The following is a 6,150-nucleotide window of genomic DNA, read 5'->3' as shown; positions in this document are numbered from 1 at the left end:
AGTAAGCAAGGTAGCGACGATTGGCTAATACAGGCTTTAGAGCCAGACCTTGTGATCTGATTGTTATTTCGCCTTACTACTTGCTATCTATGTCTTTTTGGCCAACTTTTTTCAACCCTCTGCTCCTCAGTTCTACTCTTTTGGTTTTTTGGACCACACCCAGAGATGCACAGAACTTAATCCTGGCTCTAAATTCAGAGTTTACTTTTGGTGGTTCACAGGGGACCATTGGTGGGATTGGCTGCATGCAAGGCAAGCTCTAAAGCACCATATCCACTATACTGTCGCTCCAGCCCCTTTACACGCATCTCTTAATAAAACATCTCATGCATTCATACTGGTGCTTTTCCTTTAAGGGTCTTAGTTCTCAAGAATGCAGGGGATTATAAGATTAAAGTAGCCAGTGTTCTATAGTGACTCATTTGTTTTCTCTATGTTTATATGTAAAGGTCTCAAAAGTATAATCTTGTTGCTGTTACTACTACTACTACAAATACAGCTAATGAGAAAAGTTAAAAGCTGCACTGTCCTAAGAGCTAGAGTGTATCTTCATTGCTTTGACATAAGACAACACATGACAATTTTTTCACCTTTTATCCTCATAACTACATATCCAGTTATTGCCATTATTATTATTTTTTAAATATTTATTATGGGCTGGAGCGATAGCACAGCAGGTAAGGCGTTTGCCTTGCATGCGGCTGACCTGGGTTTGAGTCCTCCATCCCTCTCAGAGATCCCGGCAAGCTATGGAGAGTATCCCGCCCGCACGGCAGAGACTGGCAAACTCCCCGTGGTGTATTTGATAAGCCAAAAACAGTAACAACAAGTCTCACAATGGAGGTGTTACTGGTGCCTGCTTGAGCAAATCAATGAACAACAGGAGGACAGTGCTGCAGTGCTACATTATTTTTGCCATGCTCAAAACCAGGGCCCCACACCTGAAATGCAAGTTCTCTACTGCTGAGTTACTTTCATGTTCATTGCCACTCTTAGTTTGATGTCTCTTTAGATATTGTATTACTTGAAACTTATTTCCTAGTAGATTTCTTTAAAGGGCTAACGGGAATGATAGTTCTTGAGTTCTTTTATATTGCTAAAAATTTGTCAATAGTTTTTATATTTGAAAGTTTAGCTTTGCTAGATATAAAAACTTGGACTCACACGATTTCTCTTGAGATACCTAAGTGTAAATATGTCACTCCGTGAGGGACTGGGGATGACGCAGTGGCAAGGGTGTGAGCCTTGTACTCCTGAAACTGGTTAGACCACAGGTTTGATCTCGTGCTTTGCTCCACATGTGCTATGTAGAACCCACCTAGCCAAAAACATAGCTGTGCTGTGTGGGATCCCTGGAGAACACCAGTTGCTGCAACACACATCAATAAACAATTAAAAAGGCTATTCTATTTTCTTCTGGAAAAGGCATTGCTATAAACAAGCAAATGTCATCATTTTCTTCTTCTGTGTCCTTGCTTCCCCCCACCCAGATACGAAGAGTTTTAATTTTTCCTTAGCATCTAATAATTTTACTATAATATATCCTAGTGCTAATCTGTCTAGGTCAATATTCTTAGGTACAAAGCTGGAGCGATAGCACAGCGGGTAGGGCATTCGCCTTACAAGCGGCCAACATGGCCGACCCAAGTTCGATTCCTCCGCCCCTCTCGGAGAGCCCGGCAAGCTACCGAGAGTATTCGATATGCCAGACACAGTAACAACAAAGTCTCCAACGGAGACGTTACTGGGCCCGCTCGAGCAAATCGACGATCAACGGGAGGGCCTTTACCTTTACCTTTACCTTTAATATGCAGTTTCAAATATATCTTTTAATTTAGTTTTGGCTCACACCGGCAGTTCTCAGGGCTTGCTCCTGTCTCTATATTCAGGCACCACCCCGGTCAAGATTTAGGGGACCATCTTGGATGTCAAGGATCAAAACCAGGTCAGCCACATGCAAGACAAACATCCTACCCAATGTACTTTTACTTCGGCACCAAATCATTTTATTTCAGAAAATTTTTTATTGAATCGCAAGTTTTGGTATACATTTTTTATTCCTTTTCTTATATTTATTCTTACAACAGACTTCTACTATTTCTATGTTGACTGTTCCTTGGGTATCTTCCACAGTGTTATTTGATTATAAATTTATTCTTTTAAAAGTTTCTTCATTTCCTTTTGATTAAAATTTTTTTGTATTTTCCATTCTAGTTTTCTTAAACTGTTGTCTGTGGTGTCTATTGATATTATGTTACTTCTAGTTTCAGAGTAATTTTTCCAATATTTTTTCTTTTCTGTCTAACTCTTTCACAATAGCTACCACTTCATTTCGTTTTCCAATCCTCCTATGTGCTGTTCTGCATATCTTGTTAGGATTTCCTTCAACCCTTCTAGGATTCTGGAATTTGGAATTTGTTCTACTGTGTGGGATGTCTTTTTGTCACACTCTCATAGTCAGAAGGGGACATTTTCTTCTCCTTAATATCTTTTATTCTTAGGTTTACTTTCAGTGGGATTTGACCTCTACACTCTATGTTTCTGTGTTGGTCACATGCAAAGAAAGCACGACCAACTGAACTATCACTTCAGCCCATTACCTGCTGTCCTTAAATGGTCTTGTGATACTTCAGTGGTTGTCTTTTGCTACCTAATCTCATCTCATTTTGTTCAGGTTCTCTGTGCCTTTCCTGTGCTTCCTCCTGTATAATAGATGCTATAATGTATGCTTGGTGTTACCATTGTGGTTTGTCCTCGCTTGTTTGTATTTGGGTTTTTTGGTGAAGAAACATTGGCACAATTTTATTTTAATTTGTTGTTAATGGGCCTTTGACTTTGTTCTGATTGCTTTGCCTCTTTCTATAAAGAGATTTGAAAAGATTGGAAATCACGTCCTGGCTCTTTCCACCTTGAAAAGCATTTTTATTTTTAATGACAGGGCTCTGTGATTGCATCTTTTAAACTAGAAAGTTCTTTTAGCACCAGAAACATATGGCTTATTTTACAAAGATTCTATTTACATGTAAACAGTGGGAGCCTCATCTATTATGTAAAGTCCTATACAGCTAAATTGTTAAATAGGTTTGTGCTGAGACCAAACCAGACCAAACTATGAGCCTATTGTATATCTGATCTTGGGAAGAAAAAAAAATCACTCCACCTCTTAAGGTCTCCTTGTTCTGATTTGCAAAATTAATATGTTATGTTCAATATGATAAAGATATAGTCTTCCATCTTATTAACACTTGCTAATATTAGTCGTTATCAAACTCTTGTGTGGTGCTTTGTACTCAGAATGGAGATCTAAATAAATAAAGAAAACCTAGAACAGTTATCTCTCAAAATAGTCAAATACAGTAACTCATTAAAATCAATACAGAGGTGACTGTTGATCTGTGATCAAGTTATATCGGTGGTAAATATTTTCCTTTTTTTCAGGGTGGGGTATAGCCATCAGTGATTAGAATTTTCTGCTGACATGTGCTCAGGGATCACTCCTGGCAGTGATCAGAGGACCAGATATGGTGCCAGTGCAAGCACTTTAAGCCCCATACTATCTTGCTGGCCTCTGTGGTAGTTTTCCCTTTTAAAGGAAAACAATCCATCAGAATGGTCTTCAGTTCTCCAACTATCATGAACTGATTTCGGGTCAAAATTGTTGTCCAAGATTTCTGAACCTCTGATGAGTTTACTACCACTGATATGCTTGAGAATCAAGATGAACAGTTACCAGTGTACTAAACAGGAGATGTTCATATGCCTCATTCAGTACAGTTCTCCCAGGCCCTATAGGATATTGGAGTAGTTCTTACTGGATAGTCAATAGAAGTACCTCACCGAGACATGACTGATGGATTGGCTCTTACCCAGACTAGCTGAATCAAAATGAATGCAGCTGGCTCAAGCAGGGGCATTTAAATCCCGCAGATGATTCTAAGAGGATTGAGAACCTTTGGAGTGGATCTTGCTATTCCTACTTTAAAGGCATTAAAGATGCCAGGTCAAGTCAAATGCCTAAGATCTATGGTAACATAGTTCCCGACTAAGTCTCTGAGCCAGGATATAACTCAAAATCTGTCCAGTGCCAAAGTGCCTAAAAGTTCTTAATGGCTAACTTGAGCCAAGTCCTCAGACTATTTCAGGATGGCAAAACAATGCCTGTCTGACTTCCTACTCCACATCTAGTGTCCCATACAGGACTGGGTATGTAAAGGCACCTAACAAATAGCACTGAATGAAGAAAAATAAGGAAATCCACAGACTTTTCCTTGTCAGCATGCACACAAAAAGCACAGGTCCCCATGAGAATATACAGGCCTTTTGTAACTTGGTCTTTTTGCCCCATCGAAATGTCATCTTCTCTGTTGTTTGAACCCCAGTTTAAACTATGGTTTGTGATCCCACTATGAGACTACCTGTGCAAAACAAACAAACAAAAAAATTTAAAATTAGTTTTAAGGGCTGGAGTGATAACACAGCAGGTAGGGCGTTTGCCTTGCACGCGGTCAACCCAGGTTTGATTCCCAGCATCCCATATGATCCCCCAGCACTGCAGGAGTAACTCCTGAGTGCAGAGTCAGGAGGAATCCTGTGCATTGCCGGGGTGTGACACAAAAAGCAAAAACAACAACAAAAAAATTAATTTTAAAATAAGTTTTTTATCATTTACCAGAAGAAAATTTGTATTCTTTATGCCTTATTTTGTACTTATAAACCTGGCGCTGTGAAAAATTTCTGGGGCAAAATGGACTAGCGAGTGGAAAGAGTTTAAACAGCTTGGACTCAGCCCTGCAGCAGAGTGAGCCCTGCTTAGCTCTCTAGCGCCCTCTACACATGTTGGGTTTTCCAACTCCCTGTTGGTGGAATGGGAGGAAAAGCTACAAGCTGGAGCCCTATGAAACCTGTCGTTGGAAAGAGCCTTTTAATTCTCCTTCACGGAACAAGAACTAAGGATGTTTGCCACCCTCTGCCTTTTATAATCTCCACCCCTGACCCAAAACAAAAGTTTTCATAGATGCCCCATTACTGCAAATCTGGTGAAAGGGAAAGTAAACAAATGGCAAGAACTGTCCCCTTGTTGAGTCCACCTAGTCCATTTTCCCTTTGAATTCCTAAGCACTTGATGTTGAAATGTTTGATGCATTTGAGCAGGAGCATGCACATAATTGGCGACTGTCTTTTGGAATGTGAACATACAGCGTCAAGGCCTTCAGGTGACCTTAGTGCCAGAGGAGCTGATGGCTTCTGTGGTAAAGAGTCACCTAGTTTGAGTAGAGTGAGTGGAGAGTAGTCAACATCTACCTGGCTGCTGCCTCTGAGTGACCCTCTTTCAATGTAGAATGGCCTAGGCATGAGAGTCCTCCCCACCCCAAGGGACCCAGCCCCAGCAGCCGAAAACCTTCAACCCAACAGACAATATGCTCAAGGCCACTTCGCACACACTCGGGCCTAGCCTCAGGCATGAGTGAAGTCGGACAAAACCCAGGTAATGAGGAATTTTGTGACCTTGGGCTCTGGGTTCAAGGGGATCAAGAGTGGAGATCGTCTGCCCATTTCCCTCTGTCTCTGACGTCCCAGGGGTCACACTCATAAGACTCCTTCTGCCAGTGCCAGATAATCTCGTCATCTGTCACCATCTGGATCACACAACTTTTTCTCCTGGAAGGGAGCAACATGACGCCCTCCATAACCATGCCACCGGACTCTGCCACAGGCTGCTTCACTTGGCGCGCCCCAGAGGGGGGGTGGGTGAGAGCCCTCCCACCACAACCCAACTGCTTGGGCCGAGTCTCACGCACAAGTGAACGTAATCCTGGACCCCGAGGCTACATTTGCAGTCGAGTGACATACCATAAGACACTCCCTACCCATTATCCAAGAGTACCACACCACATTTGATGGGGTTCAAATAGTAGGCAACCAATCATAGAGGGAAGCATATATATATATATATATATATATATATATATATATGTATATATAAAATACATATATATACATGTATTTTCAGATATATATACAAAAGCTCATGTCACTCAACCTTTAACAACATGTTAGTGATATGTCTTAATGGTCCCTGCCAAAATAGAACAATCTTCACACTGTTTCCTTTATGGATACTTTTTTTGTAGCGTGTTCAGTGGTTTCATA

The sequence above is a fragment of the Sorex fumeus genome, unplaced genomic scaffold (genome assembly GCF_029834395.1).
Source record: "Sorex fumeus unplaced genomic scaffold, SorFum_2.1 ptg000111l, whole genome shotgun sequence".
NCBI classification, from domain to species: Eukaryota; Metazoa; Chordata; class Mammalia; order Eulipotyphla; family Soricidae; genus Sorex; species Sorex fumeus.
The sequence above is the reverse complement of the archived record's forward strand: the minus strand, read 5'-3'. Positions refer to the sequence as shown.